Genomic DNA, 16,691 nt, shown 5'->3' on the forward strand with positions numbered 1-16,691 from the left:
ATGAGATATCTAATAAGCAATGTGATAGTATCATGATTATGTAATGACAGAATCAATAACAAAATCAGATTACCTTTGGCCTTTTACTAAAAAACCCAGAAGCCTCTGCTCCTTTGCTGCTTAGTTCCAGTTAAGATCAGCAGTCTAAAACTGCTTGTTTAGTAATACAGCATGTGAACCAGGGTCGGTGGAAGCTTGGAATGTGGGAAGCTACTTTGCACAAACAGACAGACACTGTATCTGTTTTGTAAGCTAGCTCCATGCAAACTGCTATCCAGAATGTTTGACCTGGGTCAAACATAAAATAATGATGTTTAACAAAACATGCAAATCAGTATGAAACAGCATACTTTAGATGAATATGATATATAAGAAGTCAATCATTAGAATCTCTGTGCAATTTCTGTATTGTTATAAATTATAGAACATATATATATATATATATATAAAGATTGAAGTTCAGATGCATTGCCCAATTCTTGAAAACATGTGAGCTAAGAAAACTGAAATGGAAACTTTGGCTCCTTCCGCACACGCAAAATAATGCATTTTCAAACCGCTTTCACAACTGTTTGCAAGTGGATTTTGCCATTCCGCACAGCTTCAAAGAGCACTGAAAGCAGCTTCAAAGTGCATTATTCTGCATGTGCGAATGAGCCTTTGTTTATAAGCAGCATTTTATTTCAGAGAGAACAGTTAGCTCTTTAAATGATTCCACTGTATTGTTCTATGATAGATGACCTAAGCCAAATAAATATTTTGCTGACTGAAGTATGGTTCTCAGGATTGTGTGACATATGCCTGCACCCTTTTCAATGTATCAAAAAGCTTTTGATTCCCATAGTTTGATTATAAAAAGACTATGGCTGATTCTGCATGGGCCAAAAACAGCAGTGTGAAAATGGTGTAAAAGGGTTTAAAATGGTGTAAAAGGGTTTATACTGTTTTCACACCGTTTTCACACCGCTGTTTTTGGCCCATGCGGAATCAGCCTATGATTTCTCTGTTAGCCAGTCCTCCTTCTCTGCTACCAGGAATGCTGTTCGATTGAATAAAATTATTTAAATTTATTCAAATGCCTCTTGTCCCCTGGAATTCAGTCTGCCTCCTTTCCCAGCCAGGAGCCCGAGTAGCCAGCGTTCTGTTGCCCTTCTGGGGTAACAATTATAAAAATCTGAACAAGCCTAGCCTATTAAACATTATGCAGACACAATGAAGAAAAATTGTGCTATACCAGCACAAAAACAATTCAGCAAACAGATAGCATGTTATAAACAATGGTATAATCCATAGTCCTTTTCCCTTTGTAAAGAACTTTCCTGAACAATTTTGTTATAGTATAGTCAGTTTTCTTATTTTTGTTGTTGTTGTATGGCAGCACTATGGGGTTTTCAAGGCAATAGACATTCAGAGGTGGTTTGCCATTGCCTGCCTCTGCATACTGATTCTGATTTCCTTGATGGTCTCCAATCCAAACACTAACCAGGGCCAACCCTGTTTAGCTTCTGAGATTTGACAAAATCTGGCTAGCCTTGGCTCTCCAGGTCAGGGCAACACTGCATAGCCCTATTACCATTATTAAAAAGATCTCATGAACAACTTGGTTCTGCATAGTATTTGAAATAATAGAGGGTCTTTCTGATCTCCTCAGACTATTCTTCAATGTGGGGGCTATAACAAAGAATGCTCATGTACAGAGGTTTGTTGATTTTGGCAGAGCAGTGGTGGCTGTATATCCAAGTGTGAAGCCAGATTTTTTTCTCAAAGCCAAAATATTAAGTCTGTTCCCGCCCCTTTTCTTTTTTCTTTACCTCTCTAACACACAAGTCTTCAGTAGTATAAATCAATGCCAACAAGGAAGGAAGGAAGAATTCAAGCCAGAGAGGAAAGCCAGAGAGGAAAGGCTATACCATATTAGAGAAAATGTTTTGTCACAAGCTGCCCAAACTTTCATGGCCTGAACAAGGAAGTTAGCTAAGAATATTTGCTGGCCTAGAATCTATTAAAATTTAGTAACTAGAATATCTAGGGCCGTTTCCGCACGGGCGGAATATGGCAGACTGGGGACGGCAAAAACACCGTCCCCAGGCTGCCATTCGCACAGGGGGCGCAGCTGCTGCGCAGCCGCGCCTCCCTCGCGCCACCCGCCCGGCACCGAGCTGGCATTTCCAGAGTGCGCTGGGAAGCGCACTTTTCTGGCAACGCCGGCTGGAAGCCGCTGTCGTGCGAACAGCAGCGGCTTCCCTGCGCTTCCCCCCCCACTCCCTCCCTTCCCTTACCTGCTCTCCAGCCCTCTGGCACGTCGCCGGGGCCTGGGGACACGCCCCCCTGCTCTGCGACACGGAAGCAGGCGTGCAGGGCAGGGGAGGCGTGTCCCCAGGCCCCGACGACGCACTGGAGGGCCGGAGAGCAGGTAAGTCGACTGGGCGACAGCGCCCAATGGCGCCGTCTCCCCAATTCTTTCTGGGACCGTCCGTGCGGACGGTCCCAGCGTCGTCGGGTCGGTGTCAGAAACGCCAACCCAAGCCCTTCTGCCTCCATGCGGAAAGGGCCTAGGAGAAGCTTTTTTCATTGGCACATAAGTGGTTTCATCCATTTCCCTCTCAAATAGAACATGCTTCACATTTTCTATGATCCACAGTATTTGAAAACAGTATACCTAACCAGGAACGTAGGTATAGATTTTTTATGGGGGGGGTTCGGGGGTGGGGCCACACCCCCACCTGCCCCTAGGGCATGGCCACGCCTCCCCAAGCCCCACCCCTGGCCTAGTGCTTATAAAAGCAGCTCTCCGAGGTCAGGGATGGTAGACTCCCCTGCCCTCCCCTGCCCCTCCCCTCTGGGCAGAGGCATTGAGGGAAAATGGAGCCTGGTGCAAAATCTGAGTTTTACGCCCCCCCCCCGCAGCTGCTGTGATGCTGCAATCCATACCCAAACAGCATCACTTTCAATGGTGTTTAAATTAGAGAGCCCAAATTCTCCCTTTAAATCCACCTTAAAGGGAGAATCTGGGGTCCCTAGTTAAACAACATTGAAAGTGATGCTGTTTGGGGGTGGATTATCCCCCACCCTGAAACAGCATCACTTTCAATGTGGCGTAGTGGTTAAGAGCAGGTGCATTCTAATCTGGAGGAACCGGGCTTGATTCCCTGCTCTGCCACTTGAGCTGTGGAGGCTTATCTGGGGAATTCAGATTAGCCTGTGCACTCCCACACACGCCAGCTGCGTGACCTTGGGCTAGTCACAGCTTTTTGGAGCTCTCTCAGCCCCACCCACTTCACAGGGTGTTTGTTGTGAGGGAGAAAGGGCAAGAAGATTGTAAGCCCCTTTGAGTCTCCTACAGGAGAGAAAGGGGGGATATAAATCCAAACTCTTCTTCTTCTTCTAAACTGAGGACCTCATATTCTCCCTTTAAATCCATGCCGAAGGGGGTGGATTTAAAAGGAGAATCTGGGGAAATTTGGGGGGGGGTGCCTGCTGTCAGGGGTGCAATTGTTAAGCTAGAAGCACCAAACTTTTAGGGTATCTTTAGGAATCTCTCCTAATGATACCACCTAGGTTTGATGAAGTTTGGTTCAGGGGGTCCAAAGTTATGGACCCTCAAAGGTGTAGCCCCCATCTCCTATTAGCTCCCATTGGAAACAAAAGGGGATGGGGCACCCCCTTTGGGAGTCCATAGCTTTGGACTCCCTAGACCAAACTTCACAAAACATGGGTGGTATCAATAAGAGACTCTCCTGATAGTACATCCCAGGTTTGGTGAAGTTTGGTTCAGGATGTCCAAAGTTATGGACCCTCAAAGGTGTAGCCCTCATCTTCTATTAGATCCCATTGGAAACAATGGAGGATGGGGGCACCCCCTTTGGGAGTCCATAACTTTGGACCCCCTGAACCAAACCTCACCAAACCCAGGTAGAATCATCAGGATAGTCCCCCAAACAATCACTGAAAGTTTAGTGCTGCTAGCCCAAATAATGCGCCCCCTGCAGGCCAAAAACAGAAAAGGCACTAAAATGTTTTAAAAACCCACAAATGGAGGGGCGGAGCTTTGGACATGAATGGGGGGGGGGTTCAAACCTGAGAACCCCCTCTTACCTACGTCCATGTACCTAACCACATACATTCAGACACTGCAGACAATAGCACATTTAATCAAGTGAACATAATTGTTTGGCTGTAACTTGTAAGGCTAAACAAGTGTTTTGTGATTGTAAAGAATGGTGGGATTCCCAAATGGAAAGGAAAACACTTACACTTAGCCTAGCAGATGGCACTATTGATATCAGTCTTCATAATCAACTACTTGCTACTCTTACAGGATGGGACCCACTATTGTAACCTGATTCCATGAACTGGAGAAATTACACATAATATAATAAGCTGTTATCCTCAGATAACATTAAGTTTCAGATTTAGTGCTAGCATCCAAGCACTGGATTTAGCAGAATGCTAGCCAAGTTGCAGACTAAAGGCAGTACCAGCCACATATTGTGAGATCTCACGGATTTGTTGCAAAAATTGTAGTAACAGCCAAACTATAATCTCATTTATCCTATGATCCCATACTACTGCTCCAGAACCACTGGAACTACTGGCTGCTACCTCCTGTTGCTGACTTTGCTGCAGGAAGGTCACACCCATCCCTAATAGGCAATAGCTGCACTGGGAGAAGGGCTGTTCATGCAGCAGCTCCATAAGGGGCTAGAGCAGGGGTCTGCAACCTGTGGCTCTCCAGATGTTCATGCTGGCAGCCACTGATGGGAACTGTAGTCCATGAACATCTGGAGAGCCGCAGGTTGCAGACCCCTAGGCTAGAGGGACAAGGACACCTGTTTGTGGCCTGGTTAGAGATAGGAGTGGATTGTACTGGAGGGTTTTTAGTTAGGTTAGGGTTTGTGGAAGGGTTGTTTTCCTTTTGGGTGGGTGAGGGAGGTATGGATGCATAAGAGACACTTTGAGTCACCTCTTGATCTCCCAGAACTGGTCACAGGACCTGGAGGATGTAGAAACCAGGTCAGAGTGGGAAACTGAGTTGGGGTGGGCTGAGTGGGAGACAGATCCAGTCCCCCATTTCCTAATAAATCTGGGAGCCCCAGGTACCTGTGTAAGAGTCAGGTATGCAGCATTCCTGGGGAACTGGTAAGTGGTTGGTCCAGGGGACCAGGGATGTGGTGGCAGTTGGGAGGTCTTTGTCTGTGGGAGAAGGGGGGAAACATGAGGGCAAGATCTTGGTGACCATGGGCAAAGGATGGTATGGTGAAGCAAAACAGCTGTGGGCAGAGAAGGGATGTTAGATGTTGAAGACTATCACTCCTTCTGTTTTGCTCCTCCTGGTCTTGAGTCTCAGGGAGCCATGTTGGCCATGGTAAATGTCATGTTGGTCAGAATAAGATTACTATCATCCATGACTTGATCATGGATGGAGGGCCAACCTGGCATGCATCACAAAGACCTAAGCAGGGTAGTTGGGTGGACCAGTGCCCCACAGGGAATCTTGTACACTATCAACACAAACTCAAGGGGCAAGGTGAGGGGTGGCCACAGTCCATAGAGAGGCAATTGCCATCACCAGACACCTTTTTGTTTCTTAATGTGTTCCTTGTCTCGGACTAGGGAGACAGGACAGAGGTACTGTTGGTTTACTGTTTATCCTGCTGGCAGTCCCTGTCTGCACTGAGTGAGGCACTCTCAAGGGTGATCTTGGAGGCCCCCAGCTTTCTTGTGCTGGGGGATTTCGATGTCCATGCCAAGGATGCTTTGAGTGGAACAGTATAGGACCTCATGGCTGCCATGACAACTAAGGGGTGTCTCAATGTGTTTCTGACTCTACACATGAAGCAGGGCATACTCTTGACCTGATATTTGCAACAGAATGAAGGGGTGGTGGTCCATTGGTGGAGGGCTTTGAGATCTATCCATTGTCATGGTCAGATCGCCACTTGGCAAAATTTGAATTATTGGTACTGTCTGCCCACTGCAGAGGTGTGGGATCAAGTGAGATGGTCCCCACTAAATAAGATGGAATCTAAAAGGTTCCTGAGGGCTCAGGGCGAGTTTCTGAATGGTGGTCCTGTGGAACTATGGAATGGCGAGATGACCAGCACCATCGACATGATTGCTCCAAAATACCCTTGGCCTACTGACCCCCAAGGTAAGTGGGATGATTTTACAAAATATTTTCAAGGCAAAGTTGATCAGATTTGTATGGAGTAGGACTCCATAGTTTTGAATGATCCTGAGGTGATCTTCAGATAACTTTCTGATCAGGTTGTATGGAATCAGTTTCAATTGTTACAACCCAAGGACATGGACAAGTTGCTTGCAGGGCTGTGACCAGCCACCTGTTCCTTGGATCCTTGCCCATAATGGCTAATTAAATCTAGCTGGGAAGGATTGGCTGGGTGGGTTCTGGAGGTGGTGAATGCCTCTTTAAAGAATGGGGAGGTACCTCATGCCTTGAAGGAGGCAGTTATATGCTTCCCTCTTCCTGAAGAAGTCATCCTTGGACCCAGAAGATCTCAACAACTATCACCTGGTAGCCAATAACCCCCTTTTAGGGAAGGTCCTGGAGCAGGTGGTGGCAGCATAGTTGCAGACACACTTGGAGAAAACTGATTTTCTAGACCCATGTCAGTCAGGATCCAGGCTGGGGGAGGGGGTTGGGACAGAGACAGCCAGGGTAGCCATAATGGATGACCTCTTCAGGGAGAGGGGCAGAGGTCAGTTGTCCTTGTTGGTACTTCTACATCTTTCAGTGGCCTTTGATACTATTGACCACGGCATCCTTCTGGAGTGGAAATGAGCATTAGGATTGGGGTCCACTGTAATGCAAGTGAAATGTGTATTGTTTAAGGTGCTAAAATAATTTAAAAACATTTAAAAGGAATGAAGCCACTGGACATCCCTGCTTCACTCTGGACTGCTATTTTCCTGCTATTTGCCCTTCTGGCCCAAATCTAACTTAGGCTGTTGGATTATCATAAAGCATGTGTGTCAATGTATTGTCGAAGGCTTTCATGGCCGGAATCACTGGGGTGCAGGAAGGAAGAAACCATGAACAGAATTTGGCTGCCAGTGTTGAAAAACTTTAGAACCAAGACAGTGACTAATCAGCTCCACACAAACACAGGACAACTATAGACAATAGCAATCAAAGGGAACAAAGACCAGGATACCTCTATTCAGATGCATTCACGTATTGACCTTGCTATCTTCATTGTTACTCACATGCTACAGACTTCTTTGTGACTCGCATGCCAGGCTACTCTATTCAGATGGCCTCACCTTTTGACCTCACAGTATATATACTCAACTTGCTTTCTATTCCTACTATCAGGTCCTCTGAAGATGCCAGCCACAGATGCAGGCGAAAAGTCAGGAGAGACTGCTGCTAGAACTCAGCCATACAGTCCAGAATCCACACAGCACCCCATGTGTGTCAATATCAATCTATGATCAATTGTTCTTTTTGTCATAAACATGTGGGAATTTAATTGGGTGATTATTTCAGATAAAAATGAAAGCCATGCACACCTTTCCCTGAGCATAGTGGGTATATTTTTTCTGCTAAATGAGTTCAAATAATACAATGATAAATAGCTGAGGCTGTCCTATATCCAGCAAGATTCTGAATATCTCCAGTCAACTAACTGATACTACAAATAAGATGCGTATAGTTTACTCATCACTGGTATCAAACTAGTTGTCTGGTATTTACTTGGATTTTTTTGTTTACCTTTCTTAAACCTCGGGACAAACAGGACATGTTTCAATTGGTCTCGTATTTTACCTGCAGGGTTATTCTGGTGGACAGTGGTGCCAGTAGTGCTTTCCATTGTGCTTTTAAATCTTTCAGCTGCTGTTAGGTCTATCCCATGAACGATATCACAATAGCCACTACTTTAGATGACCCTCGTCACCATGTTAGTTAACTATGTGCCTTCTCTAGAAGATCCCTTGTATCTGCTACATGTTTGGTAAATAAGCTGAAGAAACAGGTTTCACAGCTATCACCTGAGATACCAGAATTGTGTGGGGCACATGTATTATGACCACCCAACACAAGATTCTGAATAGCAATAGTGTCATTATTTCTAGCAGCTGCAATTAAAATCTTCCAACACTGTGCTTGAGATCCATATGTCTTCTTTTTAATTATTGACTTACAGTTTTTTCAAGTCCAACACATCTATCAGAACAGTAGAGCTAAAATGTCTATGACACTGCTATAACTTTTTTTATATCTTTACACTTTTTATCAAATTAAACCATCAGGAATAGTAGTACAGCCAGATTAAATATAACCTGAGACCATTTTTCATGTGTTGGGCCTATCACATCTTGAGAGGCCCACAAGAATCAAGAAGCTACAAAAGCCTGGTCCGACTCTGGTGAGGAATTCTTGCCATGAATGTTACCCCCACCCCAAATAAAGTTTGGCGTCTGCAAGCACCATGCCTGCAATTATCTCCACTAATTCAGACAGGATATCCATTGATACTCCTAGACCAGCAAAATGCCTAAACCAGGGCTCCATAATAGGTCCCTAGGGGTTCCCTGGGAGACCATGACTTCGTTTAAATGTTTCAGATTAGGACAGTGCACTATTACAGGAATAAGCAGACAAAAATCTTGTTACAGCTGTTTCTGACCTCTCTAGCAGTGTACAGTAACGGTTGAATCCATTACTGATTTCTGACATGAGATAGGGGAGATTATTCAGGTGAATGCTATATTGCAGGAAGGGGAAGGGAAGTGCATTTTTCAGGAAATTAAATTAACTCATCCAACTTGACCTGTGACATCATTTGCTCCTTCCTATTTCTTTTCCATGCGGTTTTTCTGTAGTTATTTTATCCAGTTATTTTAAATTTCATAAACATTCATTAAATTATGTCTGAGGGTCCAATACTGCAATTTTTGAAGAGGAGGTGTTAGAGAAAAGAGAATTCTGGAACAGACAATACCAATAGGTTTAATGATGATAATGAAGAATTTAAATCTTCTCAGACATTACCCTACACTAGTACATTAATGCATATATGCAGGCCTACACATGAAACCAACATAATAATTTTGTAAGTTATGGTCTATGCTTGAGCCTAAGTGTTCAGGGGTTCCTCAAGACCTGAAAAAATATTTCAAGGGTTCCTTCAGCATCAAAAGGTTGAGAAATGCTGACCTAAACTATCCCTTGAGTCCAGGAATCTGTAAAAAGGGAAAGACTTTTGGAAAATAAAAGACATCCCTCTTCTCCAACCTCGAGTGTGAGGTTAATAGAGTGTCACATTGTGAGGTAGTGTTAATCAAGATAGACACACCATGTCACTTTCTTTCAACCAAATCTCAGCTACACAAACCTGATTAATTTTCCCTGTGGCCAACAATCCAGACAGGAGTGCAGTTTCACTCCTCATCAATCTGGGGTTGCATAATATTAAAGTGACAGTACAGGAAATAGTAGCACTTGTATTGCATCTCTTGGGATGCTACAGAGATTAGATAAACAGTAAGCATTTTTGGCCAAATGCTGGCCATGTTTAAGCATTCCCATCCCCATGTGTACCAATCCCCATCTGCAATGAAGTAGTGTCTTCATCAAATGACCTAACTGGGAACAATGAAGTCCCATCGCTTCCAAAGAGGTTGTGGAGGTGCACACTACAAGAAAATAGGGGGAAAGGGGAGAAACCTTCAATCATGCTGCAAGCACTCTGTGCAGCCCGATGGGCTGTACCTGCCTTTTTGATGATGGAAGTGCATGCCAGCAAATGGGGGTGTTCCCAGGCTGAAAGACATCAGGAAGCTGCCAGAAGTTGACTCTGGATCCTGGATCCTCATCAGCACTGGCACAGGCTCCTGCACTGGAGAAGTGTTGGGGCAGTGGCAGCATTAGCACCGGGTGTTGTATAGCCACATGGCCCCCCAGTGCCAGTGTGTAAGTGGTCCCATTGCCAGCATAAATTTATTTATTCATTCATTCATTTATGGAATTTATACCCCACCTTTTCAGGAGTCTCAGGATCGCTTACAAAATTAAAAGCAACAGTAGAATGGAGTGGCATTTACTCCAATGATGGGATCATGACAGTTTCACAACCCTTTCACTCCCCCCCCTCTCTTCTGGATTTACATAATACTTCACTGTAAGACTTGTTTGAAGAAGACCAGAAAGTTTCAATTTTTTTCCCAGTGGTGTTCCCCCCAAAATGTGAACTTTTAATTCCATAGTCCTGTTTGCTGTATTCTCTTCTACAAAGGTGGCCAATTAATGTTAATTTGAAAATCCATATTGCTCCAGTTATTCCTATTCACTGAGGAAAGTTCAAATTCTGATATCTGTCCCTGGTAAATCAGTGGCTTTACTTCATGTGTTTTGTAGGGAGGGTATTTGTGGGGGAGGGGAGCCAATATTTTTCATGCGCACAATTTTATCAGAATTGTTTTCAGGTTATTTTCTCATCTAAGGAAGAAGATACCTCTTGACTTTAGCATTTAAACCCACTGTCACGGCAGCACACTGCTTGCATTTCATATTCCATTTTATTTAGCAGCTTGCCCTACTGTTGTTGTGTTGATACCTTTAGGACTGTTTAACATCTGTTCCAGAATAAAGAATTCGTAGATTATACCCTAAACAAAAATATGCCTGTTAATTAATTTATGATTAATATGGAGGATGTGTTTGCCAGGCAATCATTTTATTATCATCATATCTCACAAGACAGTGCCTAAACAGAATGAATACTAATGTAGTTTTATTTCTTTCCTGAAATAAAGTAAGTAATGGAATTGCCCCATATTGGTAGCCATTGTCATGTTGCAAATGCAAGGCTGCCTGTAAAGATGTGTATATTTGTTTGTGTGTGGGGTGGGGGGAGGTCATGGAAAACAGGCCCGTCCCTGCATCTTACAGTCATTTACCAGAATTCCTAAACAAAATCTAAAGATGTCCATACTTTATACAAGTAGAATTGACTGTATTTTCAGGGATCATTCTTCTGATGGGTTCCTAACCAGAAATCAGAGCCAATATATGTGAAATTATACAGCCTTGTCAATTCACACAGAATATCACACATGCCTAGTTCAGTAGCCTGTGATTGTAATCCTGTCCCTTTCCTACTTCTTGCGATCAGTATTCCTACAACTGAGTTGTTAACAAAACCAGGTATACAACATAAAGTGTAGTGGCAGAAGTTAGAACAAAATGCCTGCTTTCTAAGACATTTGTTTTACATGGCAGTGAATGTGTGTTGAAATCACTTCCATTCCAGTTAGAAGCTATTCTCATTCTCTGTATTTTATTGCCACATAGAATGGAAACTACAGTACATCTCTCTGAATAATTTGGGCAGGAAAATGAAGATGATTTATTTGTACAGATTTATTTTTATATTTATATTTATAAATATAGTTTCTTCTAGAGATGAATAAGAGATAAACTGATGTGACCATTTTTAATTTATTTTTTTATTCCATAGGTTATTATGGTAACTGATTTAGGTCACACCTACATCATTTTTTATTGCTGTCACTTATTATTCTTTCATTTCTTTTAGATATTTAAGTGGCATTTTTTCACCATTTTACACCATATATGTGCTACAGGCAGCATTTACATGGGCCCATCATTTTTAAATCACTTACAGGAGAGCTGAAATAGGGATCTTCAAATCAAACCAGCAATCATGAAATTCAGCCACATATCTCTTTTCAATAAGCAATCTCAAATTCTGCTACTAAAAAGCAGGCCATTTTCAAACAATTTTATTTTATGCATTTATATATCTGTGAAGTTGTACTTTCTTTTGTCCATTGTTATCTGTTGCTTCTCTGCTTAGAGACCTACAGTTACTTATGCAGAGACCTGTTTAAAATGAATAAGCACACTCAATAAAATTTGAACTATGTCTTTTAGACTTTAACAGCACCCCTCAAGATGCCTTCAACAGCATCCCTTAAGATGACTTCTAAGAAAGTTTTCCCTGAATGACAACTGACCTCCAGACTACAGAGATCAGTTTCCTTGGAGCAAATGGCAGTTTCAGAAGACAGATTCTATGATATACCATAGGTTCTAGATAAATCCCTCCCCAAATTACTCCTCCACAGGCACTATCCTGAAATCCCAAGGATTTTCCAGGCCATATTCAGAAACCCTACTTTTGCATTAAGATTAAAATAGAAATATAAAATAAAATAAACCACAATAATGTGAGGAAGTTAAAAAAATACAATATAGATTTAAAAAACATATGGCCCCTTCCGCACACGCAAAATAATGCGTTTTGAAACCACTTTCACAACTGTTTGCAAGTGGATTTTGCTATTTTGCACAGCTTCAAAGAGCACTGAAAGCAGTTTGAAAGTGCATTATTCTGCATGTGCGGAATGAGCCATAGCTGGACGAAAACCAAGAAACCAGTTCTAGTTAAAAACAGTATAAAGATTTTGATAAACAGAAGGACTGCACTAAAATCAACACAGAGCAGGTCTTCTAGAGTAAGAAACATTTTACTAGCTTCCAAAAAAGCAGGACAAGTTGTACCTTGTAGGTTCCCCTAAAACGAACTCCAAGTGGAATTTAAGTGGAACAATTAAATACTGTGATTAATCATGTTATAGTGAAAACAAACAAATCTAATAAATGTTTTTGGTGATGAGAGACATTCATGTCCATAAATAAATAAATAAATGTTAGCCTTATGCCTGGGACTACACACTGCAGTAGATGAAATCAAGTCAAGGGTTTTGTTTTCCTTATATAATTTAGAAAAGATTTCCTTATATAATTTAGAAAAGAAAACCTGGAAACAAACAATAGATCATCTAATTAAAGTCATCATGTGCTCAGAATATTCCACAGAGAAATTACAAATATGTGTGTACATGTTTGCATTGTGAATTAGACCAAATGCCTAACCTAAGGGGGAAAAACTGTGAGCAATATCTGCAAATGTCTTTGGAGCCAAAGAAACTCTACTCAATACATGGAACCTTAATAAGATTTTCAGAATCAAAAAGTTATAGTGTTAAAACTGTTGAATACATTCCTTTTACACTGAAAACCCAAAACCTGAAACAGTGAAAGAAAAACAAACAAACAGTAAAATCATGGAAAGTCATGAGGTCCAGTTTCATGCCCAAAGCAGGGTCATCATCTACCGGCAATTTGTAGATGAACACAAACAATTTAATCTGCCTCAAGCAGAGAGCAGATAGGGTGCTTAAAAGTGCTCTAGAAAACAAATAGTTAAAAACAACTCACACAAACAATTAAAGCCAAATCTACAATGTTCCCAGGTTTGTCTTGAGCCAATCTGACTCAAGGCGAAACAATTTGCCAACTGCAGATATGTCAACTAGGCAAGCAAAACACCATCCATGGACATATTGGTCCATTCCACACAGCACAAAAAAAGACATCTATAGGATGTCTTAAAATAAAGGCGATTGCCTCTTTTCATTCGACACACCCAAAATAAGATGTCTGGGGGATGTCCTAAAAAGAGGCAGCTTTTGGTATGCTTTCTAGACAGAAAAGGTATTCAAGGGGGAAAGAGGCTGTTTCTTTTCACACTGTTTTGCTCTCTGGTCAGTTTCCTCCTCAGCTTGTGCCCAGCATTTTGTGTGCAATTGATCGGATTCTCCCTGTTGCCATTTGCTCTGCAGGCTAAGATCCTGGGCACCTTTTTAGCTCCAAAGATACATAGTTGTATTCAGCTGGTCCTGCCGATTCCAGCAATTTATAGTTTCTCTTTTTGAAAAAAAAAAAAACCCAATGAGCTATCTCCATAGCTATGCAGACACAAATATGAAAATCTTAGAAGACCCATCTACCTCCTCTTGAAAAGCATTGAGTTGACCTGCCCTCCGCATGCTAACTTGGTTTTTCTGTTTTTCTGTGCAGTAGGAAGCAATCATTGCCCTGGAGACTGTTCTTTATTCCTAATCATGTAGGAATACTGTGAGTGATGATGGAAGAAAAGAATTTTGGAGCCCTAAACATAGAATGGGATACAAATCTGATTTATGTTTGTTCATGTGACATGTCCAGGTCTGTTTCTGTATAAAGGCCTTAACAAAACAACACAAGACTCTTTTTATTTAAAAATATCATAGAAACAATGTTAGCTAAAGTTACCCCAGAATACACAACATTTTCCCTGGGCTGCACAATCCACAGGGGTGGGCAGGGGGGAAGAATTCCCCTCTGGGTGCAGTGTGGGCTTCCACTGGTACAAATGCCCTCTTCAGAGCACTTACACCAACAGAGGAGCAAATCCATTGGTGCCTGGCCACAGCAGCACTCCGCAACACACAGCTGTGATGCCTGGCCTCGTGCTGGCGCTTGCACACTGCCCTTATTTATGCCAGCATTCTGGGGGACTTTTGGGGGTGGGGCTGACCTTAGTCAGCTTCCAGACCCCTCTCAGCCCCTGTACAGCAGTGGAGCTACAGGCAATAGATATGCTGTGATTTTTACAGCGTATCTCTAATCTCCCTTATGGGGGAGTGTGAGGGTTTTTTTAAAAAAATGTTTCAGGCTTCCTGCTCCATATGAAAGCCCTGTGGAGTGGGCAGTGTGATGCCAACCCCCTCCGTCTCAGCTCTGGATTGAGATGTATTTCTGCTTTCAGAAACTGCTGTCACCTTTAACTACACTATGGCTCTTTCTCTTCAAAGAGTATTCCCAGACTATCCCCGGGGCTTAGACCTGTGGCTTTCTGCAGGGCTAATGAATGCCCTGAACAAATTGTATAGCTCCCTATGTGACTACAATGTGTGGCAACCTGAGAAACTATTAGGTTGATTTTCACATGTTTGGATTTGACATTTCTCATTTATGTGCCTCTCTTATCACAAGTGTCTGCATATTAGCTTCACTGACAAGAACAGCATCCAATCACTCTCATTTTTACAAGCACACCTTTATGTAGAATTTCAGATTTATTTTGCATCTCTTACATACTAGCTTCTTTTATGATCAATGTGGTAGAATTACCTTGTTTATATTTTCACTAGCTTGCATTGGGTTTGGTTCAATATGCATAGTTACAGTTTCAGAAATAAGCTATGTAGGGATTTAAGATACTGTGCATTATGCAGAGCCACAGGGGGAATTGTTTTATAAGGGAAATGTTCTCTAGCTAAAGTCTTATCAAAAAGAAGACACAAAAGTAAGTCTGATGAGCAGAGTTGTGGCCTTTTATGGTACTCTGAAAAAGAAAGAGTATTATCTGAAATAGAATCCATAAAACTTATTTATGACAGCAAGTAAAATAAGCTGTCATGATGCCATGGGTGCACATTTATGTACTCACATAATAAAAGATAACTTTTTTAAAAAAAGAAACTATGTTCTGTTAGTACATTTTGTGTCAAAAGAACATTATAAAATATTTCAAATTTTGATAAAATTATGTTCTTAAATTTGAAAGCCAAAGACCTCTGGAATTTGAATGTTACAGTGTTCTACTTTGCATATTTTCACACTGGCAGTATCTGAAAACTAGTAGAATTTTTAAGCTAAAGTATCAATTTGTTCACATACCCTGAAATGAAAACACAGGACAAGATAAATGGCTTAAATAGGGTTTCTTAATTACAATATGAAGTACACCTTAAACTCACATCCTCCATTCTGCAGGTATCCTGCAAGCCTGTGGGTTGTATTTGCCAGCATGTGGGCAGCTCACCTGGCTCCAGGTTTGACATGGCTGTGAGCTACCTTTGCTTTTTCTCTCTTAAGCCAGCCTTGTGCAGAGAGATGTTTCATTCATTCATTTTTATACCACATCATCTCTTGCATGGTTTTGGAGTAGTTTATGTTGCTCACCAATCCCTTCTTCCCACGGTGTTCAATATAAAGATTCAAGCACTGATGGGTTAATCCCCACCATTGGATTAACCCCATGGAAGCCATCTGTGGCTAGTATCAGTGCCTTATCCTTGGATGCCTTAAGGTCATGGTGTAGGTGCCTCCTCCTTGGATGCTTTAAGGTGCTTGCCATTCTTATTAAACAACTCTCACCTGCATAAATGCAGTACTGGATAATTTATTAGCATTTAACTATAGCTAAAGGGCATGCCAGGATGTCTCTTTCTTTATCAATAACATACATTATAAATCATTTTAGTTACCACTCTGTGCCATAGAGAGAAACTCATTTTGCCATGACATATCTCTGAAGATGCCAGCCATAGACGAGGGCGATGTGATAGGAGCAAAATCTACCAAAGCAAGGCCAGAAGATAGAGTCTCATAAGTATCCTTTAGTGTTGGCATAAGTTCTAGATAAGATATGGATACAATGAAACAACCATCCCTACCTACCAATATTTTGCAAGCAGATGTGCGGATTTCGCTTTGCTCAGTAATGATAAGATAACTCGTATTTGTTGGAATAGAACTGGCTGCAGCCCGGTTTATTAATAACAATAACTGTAGGAAGCTGGGCGAACATAAACGGGACACATCCTGGCCACCAGGCAGCGAACCGCTGAACCCTGATCATAGTCAGCCCCCACGGCTGACCTCTGGCCCTTCGGGCAGTGAACCGCTGAACCTGGCACCCTACCAGGCAATGTACCGCTGAACCCTGGTCATGGGATCGGGACAGGAGGTTTCTAGATGCCACTTGGGCGCCTACCCATTTGTGACACCCCATTCTGCCGGGAGTAGCGAG

This window comes from Sphaerodactylus townsendi, linkage group LG09, assembly GCF_021028975.2.
Source record: "Sphaerodactylus townsendi isolate TG3544 linkage group LG09, MPM_Stown_v2.3, whole genome shotgun sequence".
In the NCBI taxonomy this organism is placed as follows: domain Eukaryota; kingdom Metazoa; phylum Chordata; class Lepidosauria; order Squamata; family Sphaerodactylidae; genus Sphaerodactylus; species Sphaerodactylus townsendi.